The following is a 19,818-nucleotide window of genomic DNA, read 5'->3' as shown; positions in this document are numbered from 1 at the left end:
AGTCCTAGCACTGCCTGAGATCCTGAGCAGTCCCTCCCCAGCCTTCCTGGAGCCCCCTGCAGATCCTGGAAGGCCACAATGAGGTCACCTGGGAGCCTTCTCTTCTCCAGACTGAACAGCCCCAACTCCTTCAGTCTGTCCTCATAGCAGAGCAGCTCCAGCCCTCTGCTCATCCTCCTGGCCCTGCTCTGGACACCTTCCAGCACCTCCAGATCCCTCTTGCCATAGGGGCTCCAGAACTGGAGGCAGGACTCCAGGTGGGGTCTCCCCAGAGCTGAGCAGAGGGGGAGAATCACCTCCCTTGCCCTGCTGGCCACACTTCTCCTGCTGCAGCCCAGGCTCTGGTTGGCTTTCTGGGCTGCAAGTGCAGACTGAGAGCTCCTGGTGAGCTTCTCCTCCCCCAGCACCCCCAAGGCTCTCTCCTCAGGGCTGCTTTCCAGCCAGTCCCTGCCCAGCCTGCATTTGTGCCTGGGATTGCCTCCACCCAGCTGCAGGACCCTGCCCTTGCTCTTGTTGAACCTCCTGAGGTTGGCTTGTGCCCAGCTCTGCAGCCTGTCCAGCTCCCTCTGGATGGATCCCTTCCCTCCAGCTGTCTGCTGCCCCACACAGCTTGGTGCCATCAGCAACCCTGCTGAGGCTGCACTCAGTGCCACTGTCCATGGCACCCACAGAGATGTTGAACAAGCCTGGTCCCAGGACTGATCCCTGATGGACTCTGCTTGTCCCTGGCCTCCATGGGACACGGAGCTATGGACAGCCACTCATGACCAAGCTCTGTGGCCCAAGGGCTCTGGGATTTCAGCTGGCTGAGGAGAGAGGTGTGTAAGGAAGCAGTGATGAAAGAGGAACCTGCAGGCAAGTGGCTCTGGTTTGTTCCTGCCCTCCTTGTGCTGAGCCTCTTGCTTCTCTCCATCAGGACTCCGTGGTGGCTGTTGGCTCTGAGATGCTGACCAGTGCCCCAGGGGCTTGGGGCGAAAGGGGCTGGAAGGATGCTGGATGGCATTCAGGCTGCAGGAGATGCTGACTGTTGGGGACAAGAAAGCCACAGGAGGTATTTTAAGAGCAATTCAACCTGGAAAAATAGTTCCTGGTGGCCTGTCCCTGCCTGGGGACTGGGGAAAAGGAGGCTGAGGGGAGACCTTCTGACTCTCTACAACTCCCTGTAAGGACCCTGGAGGCAGGGCAGGGGCATTCCCTTCTCCCAAGGAACAAGTGGAAGAGGATGATGACCTCAAGTCACCCCAGGGGAGATTTAGATTGGCCATGAGGAACAATTTCCTCATGGAGGGAGGTGTTGAGGCCTGGCCCAGGCTGCCCAGGGCAGTGGTGGAGTCCCCAGCCCTGGAGGAATTGGAAAGCCCTGGAGATGTGGTGCTGAGGGACCTGGGGAGTGTGTCCCTGGGGAGTGTGTCCCTGGGGAGTGTGTCCCTGGGGAGTGAGCCCCTGGGGAGTGAGTCCCTGGGGAGTGAGCCCCTGGGGAGTGAGCCCCTGGGGAGTGAGTCCCTGGGGAGTGAGCCCCTGAGGAGTGAGCCCCTGGGGAGTGTGTCCCTGGGGAGTGAGCCCCTGGGGAGTGAGTCCCTGGGGAGTGAGCCCCTGGGGAGTGAGCCCCTGGGGAGTGAGCCCCTGAGGAGTGAGCCCCTGGGGAGTGTGTCCCTGGGGAGTGAGTCCCTGGGGAGTGAGCCCCTGGGGAGTGAGCCCCTGGGGAGTGAGCCCCTGAGGAGTGAGCCCCTGGGGAGTGTGCCCCTGGGGAGTGAGCCCCTGGGGAGTGAGCCCCTGGGTAGATACTTGCAGTGCCAGGAGGAGGAACAATGGTTTTGAGCTGGGAGAGGGGAGACTGAAGCTGGAGATGAGGAAGAAATTGTTTAGAGTGAGGATAGGGAAACACTGGCACAGGCTGCCCAGGGAGGCTGTGGACTCCCTGTCCTGGGGGTGTCCAAGGCCAGGCTGGATGTGTCCTTGAGCACCCTGGGCTGGTGGGAGGTGTCCCTGCCCATGGCAGGGGCTTGGAACTGGCTGAGCTTTGAGGTCCCTTCCAACCCAACCCATTGTAGGAGTCCCTGGTTCAGTGGTGAGCTGGCAGTGCTGGATTAACCATTGTCCTGGGTGCTGTGAAAGGTCTTCCCCAAGCAAAACAGGTCCAGGATTCTGCCTAGGAAAGGAAGAAACTTGAAGGCTGACTTGTGGCCATGGCACCTGGGGAGGTGGCTTGATGGCCATGGTGGGGTTGGGTTGCTGGTTGGACTGGATGATCTGAGAGGCCTTCTCCAGTCCAAACAATTCCAGCATTCCATGACCAGCTCCTGCAAATCTCTGTTGGTGCCATGGAGAGTGGCACTGAGGCTCCCTCAGCACCAAGCTGTGTGGTGCTGCTGACAGCTGCAGGGAAGGATCCATCCAGGGGGACCTGGGCAGGCTGCAGAGCTGGGCCCAGGACAACCTCAGGAGGTTTGACAAGACCAAGGGCAAAGTCCTGCAGCTGGGGCAGGGGATTTGTGCATCTCTGCTGTCCTCAAACCATCACAGAGTACTTCAGGTTGGCAGGGACCCTCGAAGGCCATCTTGTCCAATCCCCTGAGCTCAGCAGGGACACCTGCCCCGGGAAGGACGTTTTAGGCTGTCAGGGAATGAGGGCAAGGTCCTGCAGCTGGAGCAGGGCAATCCCAGGCACTGCTAGAGGCTGGGCAGGGACTGGCTGGAGAGCAGCCCTGGAGAAAAGGCCTTGGGGGTGCTGGGGGAGGAGAAGCTCAGCAGGAGCCAGCAGGGAGCACTTGCAGCCCAGAGAGCCAAGCAGAGCCTGGGCTGCAGCAAGAGAAGTGTGGCCAGCAGGGCCAGGGAGGGGATTCTGCCCCTCTGCTCCACTCTGCTGAGCCCACAGCTGCAGCTCTGGGGCCAGCTCTGGAGCCTCTGTGCCAGGAAGGCTCTGGAGGGGCTGGAAGGTGTCCAGAGCAGGGCCAGGAGGAGGAGCAGAGGGCTGGAGCTGCTCTGCTCTGCAGACAGCCTGAGAGAGTTGGGCTTGTGCAGGCTGCAGAGGAGAAGGCTCCCAGGAGACCTTCTGGTGGCCTTCCAGGATCTGCAGGGGGCTGCAAGCAAGCAGGAAAGCTGGGGAGGGACTTTGGAGGGTGTGAGGGAGGGATAGGAGTGGGGGGGATGGAGCAGAAGTAGAAGTGGGGAGCTTGAGATTGAATGTGAGGAAGAAGTTGTTGGCCATGAGGGTGGTGAGAGCCTGGCCCAGGCTGCCCAGGGAGGTGGTGGAAGCCTCCTGCCTGGAGGTGTTTGCAGCCAGGCTGGAGGTGGCTGTGAGCAAGCTGCTGTGGTGTGAGGTGTCCCTGCCCATGGCAGGGGGTTGGGGCTGGCTGAGCCTTGAGCTCCCTTCCAGCCCTGACAACTCTGATTCTCAATCCTCCCCCTGAGCCTCTGCTGCCCTCCCTGGCTCTGAGCCTCGAGTTGCTCAAATACAACCAGATGAAGCTCAGGCTGGGGGCTGTGTGGGCTTTATTACATGCAGGGATAGTTTCATAGGGTTCATAAATCAACCTCTTTCTGGGTGTCAAGGTCTTCTTCAGAGCAGGCACACGCCAGCACTCGTGTCCTTGCAGGCAACTCTGCCACCCAATTATCTTCCCTCTCCTCTCTCTCTCTGTCCTCCTGCAATTCATTTGCTTAGTAAAGTCTGAATAAAATATTAGAGATATATAGAGATGAATAAAAATCCTGACTCAAACCCAGGGTTGGGCATCCCTGGGTACAACTCTTCCCCTCCCCAGCAGAGGGAAGGGCAATTTCTCTCCAGCAGAGCCACCAAAGAGCTGCTGAATTAATTGCCGAGCAGCAAAGCAAAGAGGCTGAGGCTGAAGATGCTCTGTGGGAATTGTGTGTGTGTGTGTGTCCCCCTCCCCAGCATGAAGGTTAAATGGCTTTCAAAGAGGGGAAAATAAAGGAGCAGATGCACAAACTGGCAGAGGGCCAAGCAAATTTCACACTCAGCTTTTCCTCCACCCCCCTACCCCCAAATTATTTTGGGCTGAGCCTTCTGTGGAGGATTCGACTGAGCGGAGCGGAGGGATGCGGAGAAATTCACCACAGGGTGGGCAACAAATCCACTCAGATGATTGGAATGTCAACCTCCCCCCCCCCAGAGTGAAAATTCCCCTCCAAAAATGCAGCTCTCCACCCCACAATGATGAGAGCCTCTCCCAACATGGGAGTGTGCCACCAAAAGGTGAAAGGAGCTGCCCCCGGCAGGAAAACGTGCCAGCGAGAAGATGGAAACAGCCACCCCAAAATGGAAGTGTCCTCCCTCAAAAGGAATATATTCCCCCCCAAAAATGGAAATATCCCCCCCAAAATGGAACTATAATGCCAAGAAATGGAAGTATCCACCCCAAAATGGAAATATTCAGCCTCAAAATGGGAAGATTCCCCTCCAAGATGGAAATGGAACACCAAGAAATGGAAGTATGCAGCCAAAAATGAAGATATTCCACCCCAAAATGGAAATATTCCACCCTAAAATGGAATCATTCCCCCCCAAAATGGAAATATCCCCCAAAAAATGGAAATATAAGACCAAAAAATGGAAATATTCTGCCCAAAAATGAAAATATTCCGCCCAAAAAGGAAATTAAATGCCAAGAAATGGAAATATTCCACCCCAAAATGGAAATATTCCACCCCAAAGTGGAAATCTAAGACCAAGAGATGGGATTATCTGCCCAAAAATGAAGATATTCTACCCCAAAATGGAAATGAAATGCCAAGAAATGGAAATATTCCATCCCAAAATGGAAATATAACACCAAGAAATGGAAGTATCCACCCAAAAATGAAGATATTCTGCCTCAAAATGGAAATATTCCACCCTAAAATGGAAATATAACAACAAGAAATGGAAGTATCCACCCAAAAATGGAAATATTCAACCCCAAAATGGAAATATTCCCCTCCAAAATGGAACTACAATGTCAAGAAATGGAAGTATCCACCCCAAAATGGAAATATTCAGCCTCAAAATGGGAAGATTCCCCTCCAAAATGGAAATGGAACACCAAGAAATGGAAGTATCCAGCCAAAAGTGAAGATATTCCACCCCAAAATGGAAATATACCCCTCCAAAGTGGAAATGTTCCACCCTAACATGGAATTATTCCCCCCCAAAATGGAAATATCCCCCCCAAAAATGGAAATATTCTGCCTCAAAATGGAAATATTCCACCCCAAATGGAAATATTCCCCCCCCAAAATGGAAATATAAGACCAAGAAATGGAAGTATCCACCCAAAAATGAAGATATTCCACCCCAAAATGGAAATGAAATGCCAAGAAATGGAAATATTCCCCCCCCAAAGTGGAAATATAACACCAAGAGATGGAAGTATCTGCCCAAAAAAGATATTCTACCCCAAAATGGAAATGAAATGCCAAGAAATGGAAATATTCCACCCCAAAATGGAAATATAACAACAAGAAATGGAAGTATCCACCCAAAAATGGAAATATTCAACCCCAAAATGGAAATATTCCCCTCCAAAATGGAACTACAATGCCAAGAAATGGAAGTATCCACCCCAAAATGGAAATATTCAGCCTCAAAATGGAAATATTCCCCTCCAAAGTGGAAATGGAACACAAAGAAATGGAAGCATCCAGCCAAAAATGAAGATATTCCACCCCAAAATGGAAATATCCCCCTCCAAAGTGGAAATGTTCCAACCTAACATGGAATTATTCCCCCCCAAAATGGAAATAAAATACCAAGAAATGGAAATATCCAGCCAAAAATGAAAATATTCCCCCCCAAAATGGAAATATCCCCCCAAAAAATGGAAATATTCTGCCTCAAAAAGGAAATATTCCACCCCAAATGAAAATGTTCCCCTCCAAAATGGAAATAGAAGGCCAAGAAATGGAAGTATCCACCCAAAAATGAAGATATTCCACCCAAAAATGGAAATATTCCACCAAAAATTAATATATTCTGCCTCAAAATGGAAATATTCCACCCCAAAATGGAAATATAGCAACAAGAAATGGAAGTATCCACCCAAAAATTGAGATATTCCCCCCAAAATGGAAATATTCTGCCTCAAAATGAAAATATTCAGCCTGAAATTGGAAATATTGACCCCCCAAAAGGGAATATAACACCAAGAAATGGAAGTATCCACCCAAAAATGGAAATATTCCCCCAAAATGGAAATATTCCACCCCAAAAGGGAACTACAACACCAAGAAATGGAAGTATCCACCCAGAAATGGAAATAGTCTGCCTCAGAATGGAAATATTCCACCCCAAAATGGAAATATAACACCAAAAAATGGAAGTATCCACCCAGAAATGGAAATATTCTGCCTCAAAGTGGAAATATTCCACCAAAAAATGGGAGTAAAATACCAAGAAATGGAAATGTTCCACCTCAAAATGAAAATATTCCCCTCTAAAATGAAAATATAAGACCAAGAAATGGAAGTATCCACCCCAAAATGAAAATATTCTGCCTCAAAATGGAAATATTCCACCCCAAATGGAAATGTTCCACCCCAAAATGGAAATATCATACAATGAAATGGAAGTATCCACCCAAAAATGAAAATATTCCACCCAAAATGGAAATATTCTGCCTCAAAATGGAAATATTCACCCCCCAAAAGGGAATATAGCACCAAAAAATGGAAGCATCCACCCAACAATGGAAATAGTCTGCCTCAAAATGGAAATGTTCCACCCCAAAATGGAAATATTCACCCCCCAAATGGAATTATAACACCAAGAAATGGAAGTACCCACCCAAAAATGGAAATATTCTGCCTCAGAATGGAAATATTCCACCCCAAAATGTAAGTATTCCCCCCAAAGTGGAAATATAAGACCAAGAAATGGAAGTATCAGCCCAAAAATGAAGATATTCCACCCCAAAATGGAAATGAAATGCCAAGAAATGGAAATATTCCATCCCAAAATGGAAATATAAGACCAAGAAATGGAAGTATCCACCCCAAAATGAAAATATTCCACCCAAAATGGAAATGAAATGCCAAGAAATGGAAATATTCCACCCCAAAATGGAAATATAAGACCAAGAGATGGAATTATCTGTCCAAAAATGAAGATATTCTACCCCAAAATGGAAATGAAATGCCAAGAAATGGAAAGATTCCATCCCAAAATGGAAATACAAGACCAAGAAATGGAAGTATCCACCCCAAAATGAAGATATTCTGCCTCAAAATGGAAATATTCCACCCCAAAATGGAAATATAACAACAAGTAATGGAAGTATCCACCCAGAAATGGAAATATTCCCCCCAAAATGGAAATGGAACACCAAGAAATGGAAGTATCCCCCCCCAAAATGAAGATATTCTGCCTCAAAATGGAAATATTCCCCTCCAAAATGGAACTATAATGCCAAGAAATGGAAGTATCCACCCCAAAATGGAAATATTTAGCCTCAAAATGGGAAGATTCCCCTCCAAAATGGAAATGGAACACCAAGAAATGGAAGTATCCAGCCAAAAATGAAGATATTCCACTCCAAAATGGAAATATCCCCCTCCAAAGTGGAAATGTTCCACCCTAACATGGAATTATTCCCCCCCAAAATGGAAATATCCCCCCCAAAATGGAAATCTTCTGCCTCAAAATGGAAATATTCCACCCCAAATGAAAATATTCCCCTCCAAAATGGAAATAGAAGGCCAAGAAATGGAAGTATCCACCCAAAAATGAAGATATTCCACCCCAAAATGGAAATGAAATGCCAAGAAATGGAAATATTCCCCCCCCAAAGTGGAAATATAAGACCAAGAGATGGAAGTATCTGCCCAAAAATGAAGATATTCTACCCCAAAATGGAAATTAAATGCCAAGAAATGGAAATATTCCATCCCAAAATGGAAATATAAGACCAAGAAATGGAAGTACCCACCCAAAAATGAAGATATTCCACCTCAAAATTGAAATGAAATGCCAAGAAATTGAAATATTCCCCCCCAAAATGGAAATATAAGACCAAGAAATGGAAGTATCCACCCAGAAATGGAAATATTCTGCCTCATAATGGAAATATTCCACCCAAAACAGAAAGAAAATACCAAGAAATGGAAGTGTCCACCCCAAAATGGAAATATTCCACCCAGAAATGGAAATATAATGCCAAGAAATGGAAGTATCCACACAGAAATGAAATATTCCTCCCCAAAATGGAAATATTCACCCCCCAAAAAGTGGAAATATACCACCAAGAAATGGAAGTATCTACCCAAAAATGGAAATATTCCACCCAAAAATGGAAATATTCCACCCAAAAATGGAAATATTCCCCCCCAAAATGGAAATATAACACAAAAAAATTGAAGTATCCACCCAAAAATGAAGATATTCCACCCAAAATGGAAATATTCCACCCAGAAATGGAAATATAATGCCAAGAAATGGAAGTATCCACCAAAAAATGAAGATATTCCACCCCAAAATGGAAATATAACACCAGGAAATTGAAGTATCCACCCAAAAATGGAAATATTCCCCCCAAAATGGAAATATTCCCCTCTAAAAATGAAAATATAAGACTAAGAAATGGAACTATCCACCCCAAAATGAAAATATTCTGCCTCAAACTGGAAATATTCCCCCCCAAAATGGAAATATAACACCAAAAAATGGAAGTATCCACCCAAAAATGAAGATATTCCACCCCAAAATGGAAATACAGCAACAAGAAATGGAAGTATCCACCCAAAATTGGAAATATTCCCCCCAAAATGGAGATATTCCACTCAAAAATGAAAATATGATACCAAAAATGGAAATATAATACCAAAAGTGGAAATATTTTGCCTCAAAATGGAAATATTCCCCTCCAAAATGGAAATATAAGGCCAAGAAATGGAAATGTTCCACCTCAAAATGAAAATATTCCACCCCAAAATGAAAATATAATACCAAGAAACTGAAATATTCCACCCCAAAACGGAAATATTCACCCCCAAATGGAAATATAGCAACAAGAAATGGAAGTATCCACCCATAAATGCAAATATTCTGCCTGAAAATGGAAATATTCCATCCCAAAATGGAAATATAAGACCAAGACATGGAAGTATCCACCCCAAAATGAAGATATCCCACCCCAAAAGGGAAATATTCCCCCCCAAAAGGGAAATATAAGACCAAGAAATGGAAGTATCCACCCAGAAATGGAAATATTCTGCCTCAAAATGGAAATATTCCACCCCAACATGGAAATGTTCCACCCCAAAATGGAAATATAATACAATGAAATGGAAGCATCCACCCAAAAATGAAGATATTCCACCCCAAAATGGAAATATAGCAACAAGAAATGGAAGTATCCAACCAAAAATGGAAATATTCCCCCCAAAATGGAAATATTCCACCCCAAAAAGGAAATATAATGCCAAGAAATGGAAGTATCCACCCAAAAATGAAAATATAATACCAAAAATGGAAATATAACACCAAGAAATGGAAGTATCCACCCAGAAATGAAAATATTCTGCCTCAGAATGGAAATATTCCACACAAAATGGCAGTAGAATACCAAGAAAAGGAAATGTTCCACCTCAAAATGAAAATATTCCCCTCTAAAATGAAAATATAAGACCAAGAAATGGAAGTATCCACCCCAAAATGAAAATATTCTGCCTCATAATGGAAACATTCCACCCCAAAATGGAAATATTCACCCCCAAATGGAAATATAACACCAAGAAATGGAAGTATCCACCCAAAAATGGAAATATTCTGCCTCAAAATGGAAATGTTCCACCCCAAAATGTAAGTATTCCCCCCCAAAGTGGAAATATAAGACCAAGAAATGGAAGTATCCACCCCAAAATGAAAATATTCCACCCAAAATGGAAATGAAATGCCAAGAAATGGAAGTATCCCCCCCAAAATGGAAATATTCTGCCTCAAAATGGACATATTCCACCCAAAATGAAAATAGTCCCCTCTAAAATGACAATATAAGACCAAGAAATGGAAGTATCCACCCCAAAATGGAAATACTCTGCCTCCATTGGAAATATCCCACCCCAAAGTGGAAATACAGCAGCAAGACGTGGAAGTATCCACCCAAACATGAAGATATTCTGCCTCAAAACGGAAATATTCCCCCCAAAATGGAAATATAATGCCAAGAAATGGAAGTATCCACCCAATAATGACAATATTCCCCCCAAAATGGAAATATTCCACCAAGAAATGGAAGTATCCACCCCAAAATGAAAATATTCCCCCCAAACATGCCCATATCCTGAGGGCAGCAGGATGACACTGACCAAGTCCAAGTGCCAGGGGCTGCACTTTGGCCACAGCAACCCCAGGCAGAGCTACAGGCTGGGGGCAGAGTGGCTGAGAGCAGCCAGGCAGAGAGGGAGCTGGGGGTGCTGATTGACAGCTGGCTGAACATGAGCCAGCAGTGTGCCCAGGGGGCCAAGAAGGCCAAGGGCATCCTGGCCTGCATCAGGAACAGTTAGATCTCCTGGGAGCCTTCTCCTCTCCAGCCTGCACAAGCCCAACTCCCTCAGGCTGTCTGCAGAGCAGAGCAGCTCCAGCCCTCTGCTCCTCCTCCTGGCCCTGCTCTGGACACCTTCCAGCCCCTCCAGAGCCTTCCTGGCACAGAGGCTCCAGAGCTGGCCCCAGAGCTGCAGCTGTGGTCTCAGCAGAGTGGAGCAGAGGGGCAGAATCCCCTCCCTGGCCCTGCTGGCCACACTTCTCTTGCTGCAGCCCAGGCTCTGCTTGGCTCTCTGGGCTGCAAGTGCTCCCTGCTGGCTCCTCTGAGCTTCTCCTCCCCCAGCCCCCCCAAGGCCTTTTCTCCAGGGCTGCTCTCCAGCCAGTCCCTGCCCAGCCTCTAGCAGTGCCTGGGATTGCCCTGCCCCAGCTGCAGGACCTTGCCTTCATTCCCTGACAGCCTAAAACGTCCCTCCCTGGGGCAGGTGTCCCTGCTGAGCTCAGGGGGGGTCGGACAAGATGGCCTTCGAAGGTCCCTTGCCAACCTGAAGCACTCTGTGCTGGTCTGAGGACTGCAGAGGTGCACAAATCCCCTGCCAGGAGGCCAGGCTGGGGCTGGTGCCCAGCAGAAGACCTCCTTCCTCAGGGGGTGTGCTGGAGGAGCTTGCTGCTCAGGGGCCTCCTGAAGCCTCAGGAGGTTCTTTTCATCTGGCTGCCTATAATTAGCTTCATTTCAGGAGAGGGAAGAGCAGCAAATTGCATTCAGGGGGGAAGTTGCCCATTATTTTATTGCACTCTCCTGATTTGGAGCTTTTTTTGGGTGCAGGTGAGCAAATCAAAAGGAAGCTGCTGGTGGTGTGAGCTGTGTCTTTAATTGTGGATTAATTATTCAGGGTGGCAGACAAACCTGGGGCTGAGCTGCAGAGCAAGTAAACAACCTCCCCCTCCCCCTCCTCCCTCTCCCCATCACCCCCCCCAGGCCCCACTCAATCTGCATTGCAAACCCCAGGAACAAGTTCCTCTGGAGAGGTGGAATTTGCAGCCTCTCAAACTCTGCTTTCACTCCAAATCAGGGTGGGAGAGTCAGAGAATCAGTGAATGGCTTTCCCTGGAGGATCATCCAGGCCAACAGCAGCCCAGCCCCACCATGGCCACCAAACCCTGGCCCCAAGTGCCATGGCCACAGGGATCCTGAACACCTCCAGGCATGGGGACTCCACCACCTCCCTGGGCAGCCTGTGCCAGTCTGTGACCACTCTGGCAGCAAGGAAATTGTTCCTCAGCTCCAACCTAAGCCTCCCCTGGCAAAGTTTCAGGCTGTTTCCTTTCCTTCTATCACCTGAGAGTAGGGAACAGAGCCCAACCCCCACCTGGCTCCAGCCTTGAAGGTCATGGAGTCCAACATCAGCCCAGCCCCACCAGGGCCACCAAACCCTGGCCCCAAGTGCCATGGTCACAGGGTTCCTGAGCACCTCCAGGCATGGGGACTCCACCACCTCCCTGGGCAGCCTGTGCCAATCCCTGACCACTCTGGCAGCAAACAAATTGTTCCTCACCTCCAACCTAAGCCTCCCCTGGCACAATTTCAGGCTATTTCCTCTCTTATCAGCTGAGACTAGGATGAAGCCAACCCCAGCCTCACTGCAACCTCCTCTCAGGGAGCTGCAGAGAGCAAGGAGGTCTCCCTCAGCCTCCTCTCCTCCAGCCTCACCACCCCCAGCTCCCTCAGCTGCTCCTCCCCAGCCCTCTTCTCCAGACCCTTCCCCAGCTTCCTTGCCCTTCCCTGGCCCTGCTCCAGCCTCTCAAGGTCCTGCTTGGAGGGAAGAACCCGAAACTGAAGCCAGGATACACCACATCTGCAGGGCTTTGAAACCCCTCCAGGGATGGGGACTGCCTGGGCCAGGCCTTGACAACCCTCAAGAGGATGAAATTGTTCCTCATGCCCATCCCAAACCTCCCCTAGTACAACTCCAGGCTGTTTGCCCTTTGTTCCTGGGGAGAAGAGACCAAATCCCCCCTGGCTCCAGCCTCCTCTCAGGGAGCTGCAGAGGGCCAGAAGCTCTGCTCTCAGCTTCCTCTTCTCAAGTCTGAACAGCTCCTGAGTTCCTTCAGCTGCTCCTCCCCAGCCCTCTTCTCCAGACCCTTCCCCAGCTCTCTTGCCCTTCCCTGGCCCTGCTGCAGCCTCTCCAGCTCCTGCTGGCAGCCAGGAGCCCAGAGCTGAAGGCAGCACTCAAGGTGCAGCCTCAGCAGTGCCCAGCCCAGGGGCACAATCCCTGCCCTGCTCCTGCTGCCCACACCATTGCTGCTCCAGGCCAGGCTGCTGGTGGCCTTCTTGCCCAGCTGGGCACCCCCTGGCTCCTCTCCAGCTGCTGCCACCCAGCACCCCCAGGGCCTTTCCTGATGGGCACTTTGCAGCCCCTCTGCCCCCAGCCTGGAGCCTTGCTGGGGTGGTTGTGACCCCAGTGCAGGACTCACCACTTGGCCTTGTTAAACCTCATCCCATTGACCTCAGCCATGGATCCAGCCTGGCCAGATCCCTCTGCCCTCCATCAGACCAACACTGCCACCCCCCTCCAGTGCCATCTGCAAGCCCACAGAGGATGCCTTCAATTCCCTGGTCCAGAAAGAGTCAAGGTGGAGGATTTGTGAAGCTCCCCAGCCCTTCAGTGCAGCAGCAGGCACCCACATGACACCAGGCCTTAAAAATGTCTTGTAATATCAGCCAGAATAACTCAATCCTGCAGTTAATGGAACAGCTGAAGGTTGATGAAATTCCCTTTTTTAATGGAAAAGCTGAAGGTTGCTAAAATCCTCTTTTTCTTTCCCTCCCCCCTTGATGTTCTGAGAGCAGAGGAAGAAATTTGAAGCCATTTGTCACTCCCAAAGTGCCCAAACAGCCTCCTGGCTGTAAATCTAAGCCAAAGTCCTCTTAAAGATGCCCCCAAAATCCTCTCCAAGCCAACCTGGTAGCATCACCAGCCCGAGGCTTGGGATCCAGTTTGCAGTCTAAATGATTCAGTCCCCATGGGCCTGGATCCCTTGGTCCTAGGGCAAAAGGATTCCATCAATAGCTGTGAGAATGGAGCAGGCAAGGGGCAGCCCAAGCTGTTGTGTTTCTTGGCTCTTCACAGCATGCCTGAAGCACAGGAACAGGCAGGGACCTGCTGGAGCAGGGCCAGGGGAGGCCATGAAGATGATCACCCCTGTGATGGGAGGCCAGGCTGGGAGAGTTGGGCTTGGGCATCCTGGAGAGGAGAACCATAGACCCAAGCAGGTTGGAAAAGACCTCAGAGATCAAGTCCAACCTATTACCTAATCCCTAGCACCTCCTGACAACTAAACCATGAGACTCCCCCTGCAGTGCTGGGACAGCAGTGCTGGCAGGGCTGGAGGCCCTCTGCTGTCAGGCCAGGCTGGGAGACTTGGGCTGTGGGCAGCCTGGAGAGGAGAAGGCTCCAAGGACATCTTCATAGAATCAGAGAGTCAGAGGATCACAGAATCAAGCAGGTTGGAAAAGACCTCAGAGATCATTAGGTCCAACCTATGACCTGATCCCTAACACATCCTGGCAACTAACCCATGGCTCCAAGTGCCACATCCAATCCCCTCTTGAGCACCTCCAGGCACAGGGACTCCACCACCTCCCTGGGCAGCACATCCCAAGGGCTAATTTCTCTTGCTGGGAAGAAAGAAGGCTCCAGGGACACCTTCTGGTGGCCTCCCAGGACGTGAAGCAATCTGGGGACAGAGCTTGGAGCAGGGCCTGTTGGGCCAGGCCAAGGGGAGATGGTTTGGAAGGCCAAGAGGGAGCTTGAGAGTGGAGAGAAGGAGAAATGGTTGGTGCTGAGGCTGGGGAGAGCCTGGCCCAGGCTGCCCAGAGAGGTGGAGCTGCCCCATGGCTGGCACCAGGGCAGATTGGTTGGGGCTGGGAGCATCCTGCTGTGGCTGGGGAGGTCCCTGGGGGCTGCAGGGGGCTGGACTGGGTGACTTGGAAAGGTCCTTTGCAGCCCAAACCCCTCTGGGTTTCTGTGCTGCTATGGAGGATGAGGCCATCCACAGCTCTGACTCCATCCCAGCACAAAGCCAGCATGGAGCAGGGACAGTGACCAAGCACCAACCCTCCTTCAGCTGCTGCAGCTCCAGCTGGCTATCAAAACCTGATGCTTTGCTTGATGGCCATGGCCTGGGAGCTCATGGAGGCAAAGAAGCTCCAGGAGGATGTCCCTGCTGGCTGCAGGGAGTGTGGAGTGGATGAGCTTGAGAGGCCTCATCCCACCCAAAGCATTCCATGGTTCTGTGCAGGTGGAGCTGCCTGTGCCAGCATGGAGCAGAGCCTTGCTATCCCTTGGCTCTTCCCAAAGGAGTCTCCAGCTGGGGCCTGGGATAAACATTTCAAAAGCCCTTTTAGAAGCTGAGGGCTTTGGGATCTCATCAGGGAAAGGGAAACCTGCTGCAAAGTCCCCTCTGAGGACTCAGAGAGATTCCTGTCTCCTGAGGCTCTTCTCACAGCTACCTCCTGAGGCTCTTCTCAGTGCTGTCTCCTGAGGCTCTTCTCACTGCTACCTCCTGAGGCTCTTCTCATAGCTACCTCCTGAGGCTCTTCTCATAGCGACCTCCTGAGGCTCTTCTCATTGCTACCTCCTGAGGCTCTTCTCATTGCTACCTCCTGAGGCTCTTCTCACAGCTACCTCCTGAGGCTCTTCTCACTGCTACCTCCTGAGGCTCTTCTCACTGCTACCTCCTGAGGCTCTCCTCATAGCTACCTCCTGAGGCTCTCCTCATAGCTACCTCCTGAGGCCCTCCTCAATGCTGTCTCCTGAGGCTCTTCTCAGTTTAAGAAGGAGATTGAGAGACTTGAAGGTGTCCAGAGAAGGGCAAGGAGGCTGGGGAGGGGTCTGGAGCACAGCCCTGTGAGGAGAGGCTGAGGAAGCTGGGGTTGCTTAGCCTGGAGAAGAGGAGGCTCAGGGGAGACCTTCTTGCTCTCTGCAACTCCCTGAAGGGAGGTTGGAGCCAGGCGGGGGTTGGGCTCTTCTCTCTAGCACCCAGCAGCAGAACAAGAGGACACAGTCTGAAGCTGTGCCAGGGGAGGTTCAGGCTGGAGGTGAGGAGAAAATTCTTCCCAGAGAGGGTTGTTAGCCATTGGGATGTGCTGCCCAGGGAGGTGGTGGAGTCCCTGTGCCTGGAGGTGTTCCAGAGGGGATTGGATGTGGCACTTGGAGCCATGGTTTAGTCCTGGGGTCTGTGGTGCCAGGTTGGACTCGCTGATCCTTGAGGTCTCTTCCACCCTTGGTGATTCTGTGATTCTGTGATACTGTCCCCCTGCCCATGGCAGGGGGGCTGGAACTGGATGCTCCTTGAGGTCCCTGCCAACCCTGACAACTCTGTGACTCTATGATCCCATGAGCTGGTGAAGCCCCCTCAGGGGTGTAAAACTGGGGGCTGGGAGCCTTCTCCAGGTTCCCATTTGACAGCAAAGCCTCTAAAATGGTGACATTGTTAACCATTTTCTCGCTTCCTTGCTTTCAACTTCCCAGCCTGGCCTTCATAGGCTCCAAAGCCCAGAAGGGCCAGAAGATGTAGTGGGATGAGACAAGTTTTAAAGGTCACTCTGTGTAATAAATCTCTGCTTTCTGTAATGTTTAAACTTTTAAGGCATTTAAACCTTTAGGCTCCTGGGTTTTGCTCCACCAGATCCAAGTAGATCCATCAAGCTCAGAAAGCCTCTCGCCCCTGGGCACATCCCATTGCTTCTGCTTGAGATGATGAGGGGCTTCTTCATCCAAGTCCATTCAGCTGTCATGGCTCAGGGCCCTTGAAATCCTTTAAGTCACACTGGGAGGATGGATAAGGCATGGAGGAAACCTCAGTGAGGTCCAGGCTTGTGGAGCTCCAAATTGCCAGGCAGCCAAGCAAAGGATTTGGTCAAAAGGAATCATAGAATATGGAATAGTTTGGGCTGGAAAAGACCTCTAAAGTCATTGAGTCCAACCACCAAAGGTCACTGAGTTCAACCACCAGAGATCATTGAGCCCAGCTATCAAAGGTCATCAAGTCCAGCTATCAAAGGGTATTGGGTCCAGCTATCAAAGATCATTGAGTCCAACCACCATAGATCATTGAGTCCAACCACCAAAGATCATTGAGTCCAACCATCAAAGAACATTGAGTCCACCATCAAAGGTCACTGAGTCCAACCATCAAAGAACATTGAGTCCAACTACCATAGATCATTGAGTCCAACCACTGTAGATCATTGAGCCCAACCACCAAAGATCCCTGAGTCCAACCACCAAAGATCCCTGAGTCCAACCACCAAAGGTCATTGAGTCCAACCACCAAAGGTCATTGAGTCCAACCATCAATGAGCACGGAGCCCAACCACCAAAGATCCCTGAGTCCAACCACCAAAGGTCAGTGAGTCCAACCACCAAACATCAGTGAATCCAACCACCAAAGGTCACTGAGTTCAACCACCAGAGATCATTGAGCCCAGCTATCAAAGGTCATTGAGTCCAGCTATCAAAGGGTATTGGGTCCAGCTATCAAAGTTCACTGAGTGCAACCACCATAGATCATTGAGTCCAACCACCAAAGATCATTGAGTCCAACCACCAAAGGTCATTGAGTCCAACTACCATAGATCATTGAGTCCAACCATCAATGAGCACGGAGCCCAACCACCAAAGGTCACTGAATCCAGCCACCAAACATCACTGAATCCAACCACCAAACATCACTGAGTCCAACCACCAAAGGTCACTGAATCCAACCATCAAAGGTCATTGAGTCCAACCACCAAACATCACTGAGTCCAACCACCAAACATCACTGAGTCCAACCACCAAGGATCACTGAGTCCAACCACCAAAGATCACTGAGTCCAACCACCAAAGGTCAGTGAGTCCAACCACCAAACATCACTGAGTCCAACCACCAAAGATCACTGAATCCAACCACCAAACATCACTGAGTCCAACCACCAAAGATCACTGAGTCCAACCATCCAAAGAGGAAGGTGATGCCTCCAGAACTGCACCACAAAGTCTCTTCCCTAAGGTTGCCCAAGCTCCCTTGTGGGGTTTTGGGCACTGAGGGAGCCTTGGACGCCTCCTGCCTCTTGCTCTTGTGAAAGAATTCAAGCAAAAGGAAGGCTTGGCCTAAATTGGCTTTTAAGAACACTTCCTGGAAGCCTGATGTGCAAAACCCATCTGGAATTCTCCCTCTGCCCACCCCCGGTGCCTCTGGCCTGAGCCCCAGTCGGCAGCAGCGATTCAGTTTGATAGCAGCTAATTGTGATTGCAGTGTCTGCCAGGGAAGCTGCCGCTCAGCCCAGCCCCCCCGGGGGCCATCAGCTCCTCCGCCTCCCCCCAGCCCCTGCAGCCTCTCTGCTGGCTGATGGCAAAGCAATTGGGTGCTGACAGCATCAGCTGTGACATGCTGCTAGAGAGGAGCCCAAGGGCAGCGCTGGGCGGGGGGAGCTGGGCTCAGAGCCATCTCAAGCGTTCCCAGGGTATCATTTTAGAGAGGTTTAAGCAAAACTCAGCTCAGAATTACCTTGACCTGAAGGCAAAACTCAACCTGCTCTCCTCAGCTGCCACCCAGGGCTCTGCAACTGCCAGGTTTGGAAGGGGAGAACTAAAGCTGCATGGAAGCATTCTGGTTGGAAAAGGGCTTTGAGGTCATCCAGTCCAAGCAGTCTGCAACTCTGCCCAGGCTGGGGCTAAGCCATGGCCCTCTGCACCACAGCTCTGCCCCTTGGAAACCCCCCCAGGGATGGGCAGTCCACCACCTCCCTGGGCAGCCTGGGCCAGGCTCTGAGAACCTTCTCAGTGAAGAAGTTTCTGATGTCCAACCTCAACCTCCCCTGGAGCATTTTGAGACCATTTCCTCTTCTCCTATCACTTGATACTGGTGTGAAGAGCCCAACCCCCACCTGGCTCCAAGCTCCTTGCAGGGAGCTGTGGAGAGCAATGAGGTCTCCCCTCAGCCTCCTTTTCTGCAGGCTGAACAATCCCAGCTCCCTCAGTGGCTCCTCGTGAGAACTGTTCTTCAGAACATGCTCTGCTCTCTCCTTGACCCTCCCCAGCATCCTTCATCCTCTACATCTGAGCTTCAGGAGATTGGGAACTTTAGGGAAGGGACTTTGTGGTGCAGTTCTGGAGGCATCACCTTTCTCTTTGGATGGTTGGACTCTGTGATCTTTGGTGGTTGGATTCAGTGATGTTTGGTGGTTGGACTCAGTGATGTTTGGTGGTTGGACTCAGTGATGCTTGGTGGTTGGATTCAGTGATCCTTGGTGGTTGGACTCAGTGATGTTTGGTGGTTGGACTCAGGGATCTTTGGTGGTTGGACTCAGTGATGTTTGGTGGTTGGACTCAGTGATCCTTAATGGTTGGACTCAGTGATGTTTGGTGGTTGGATTCAGTGATGCTTGGTGGTTGGACTCAGTGATGTTTGGTGGTTGGATTCAGTGATGTTTGGTGGCTGGACTCAGTGATCCTTGGTGGTTGGACTCAGTGATGCTTGGTGGCTGGACTCAGTGATCCTTGGTGGTTGGACTCAGTGATGTTTGGTGGTTGGATTCAGTGACCTTTGGTGGTTGGACTCAGTGATGTTTGGTGGTTGGACTCAGTGACCTTTGGTGGTTGGACTCAGTGATCCTTGGTGGTTGGACTCAGTGATGCTTGCTGGTTGGACTCACTGATGCTTGGTGGTTGGACTCAGTGATGCTTAGTGGTTGGACCCAGTGATCTTTGGAGGTTGGAGTCACCTGGGAGGGGGAGAAGACAGATCCCACAGCAGAGTCACCAAAGTACACCAAAATGATGGAAATCCAGGATCAGAGGTGAAGGGCACAAAGCTGAACACTGGAAGTGCCATTAAGGAGGAACTCTCTGCTTTGAGGGTGGTAGAGCCCTGGAGCAGGCTGCCCAGAGAGGTGGTGGAGTCTCCATCTCTAGAATCATTCAAGATCCACCTGGATGCTTTCCTGTGCAAGCTGTTCTAGGTGATCCTGCTCTGGCAAGGGAGCTGGACTGGATGGTCTCCAAAGTCCAACCTGCCACCCAGCACCATCTGATCAACTAAACCATAGCACCAAGTGCCTCATCCAGGCTCTTCCTAAACACCTCCAGGGATGGGGACTCCACCACCTCCCTGGGCAGCACATCCCAATGGCCAATTCCTCTTGCTGGGAAGAATTTCTTCCTCACCTCCAGCCTGAACCTCCCCTGGCACAGCTTCAGACTGTGTCCTCTTGTTCTGCTGCTGGGGGCCTGGGAGAAGAGCCCAACCCCCACCTGGCTCCAACCTCCCTTCAGGGAGTTGCAGAGAGCAAGAAGGTC

Source organism: Melanerpes formicivorus, unplaced genomic scaffold, assembly GCF_026170545.1.
Source record: "Melanerpes formicivorus ecotype bairdi unplaced genomic scaffold, bMelFor1.0.p_v2 SCAF_167, whole genome shotgun sequence".
Classification (NCBI taxonomy): domain Eukaryota; kingdom Metazoa; phylum Chordata; class Aves; order Piciformes; family Picidae; genus Melanerpes; species Melanerpes formicivorus.
Note: the sequence above shows the minus strand (reverse complement) of the source record.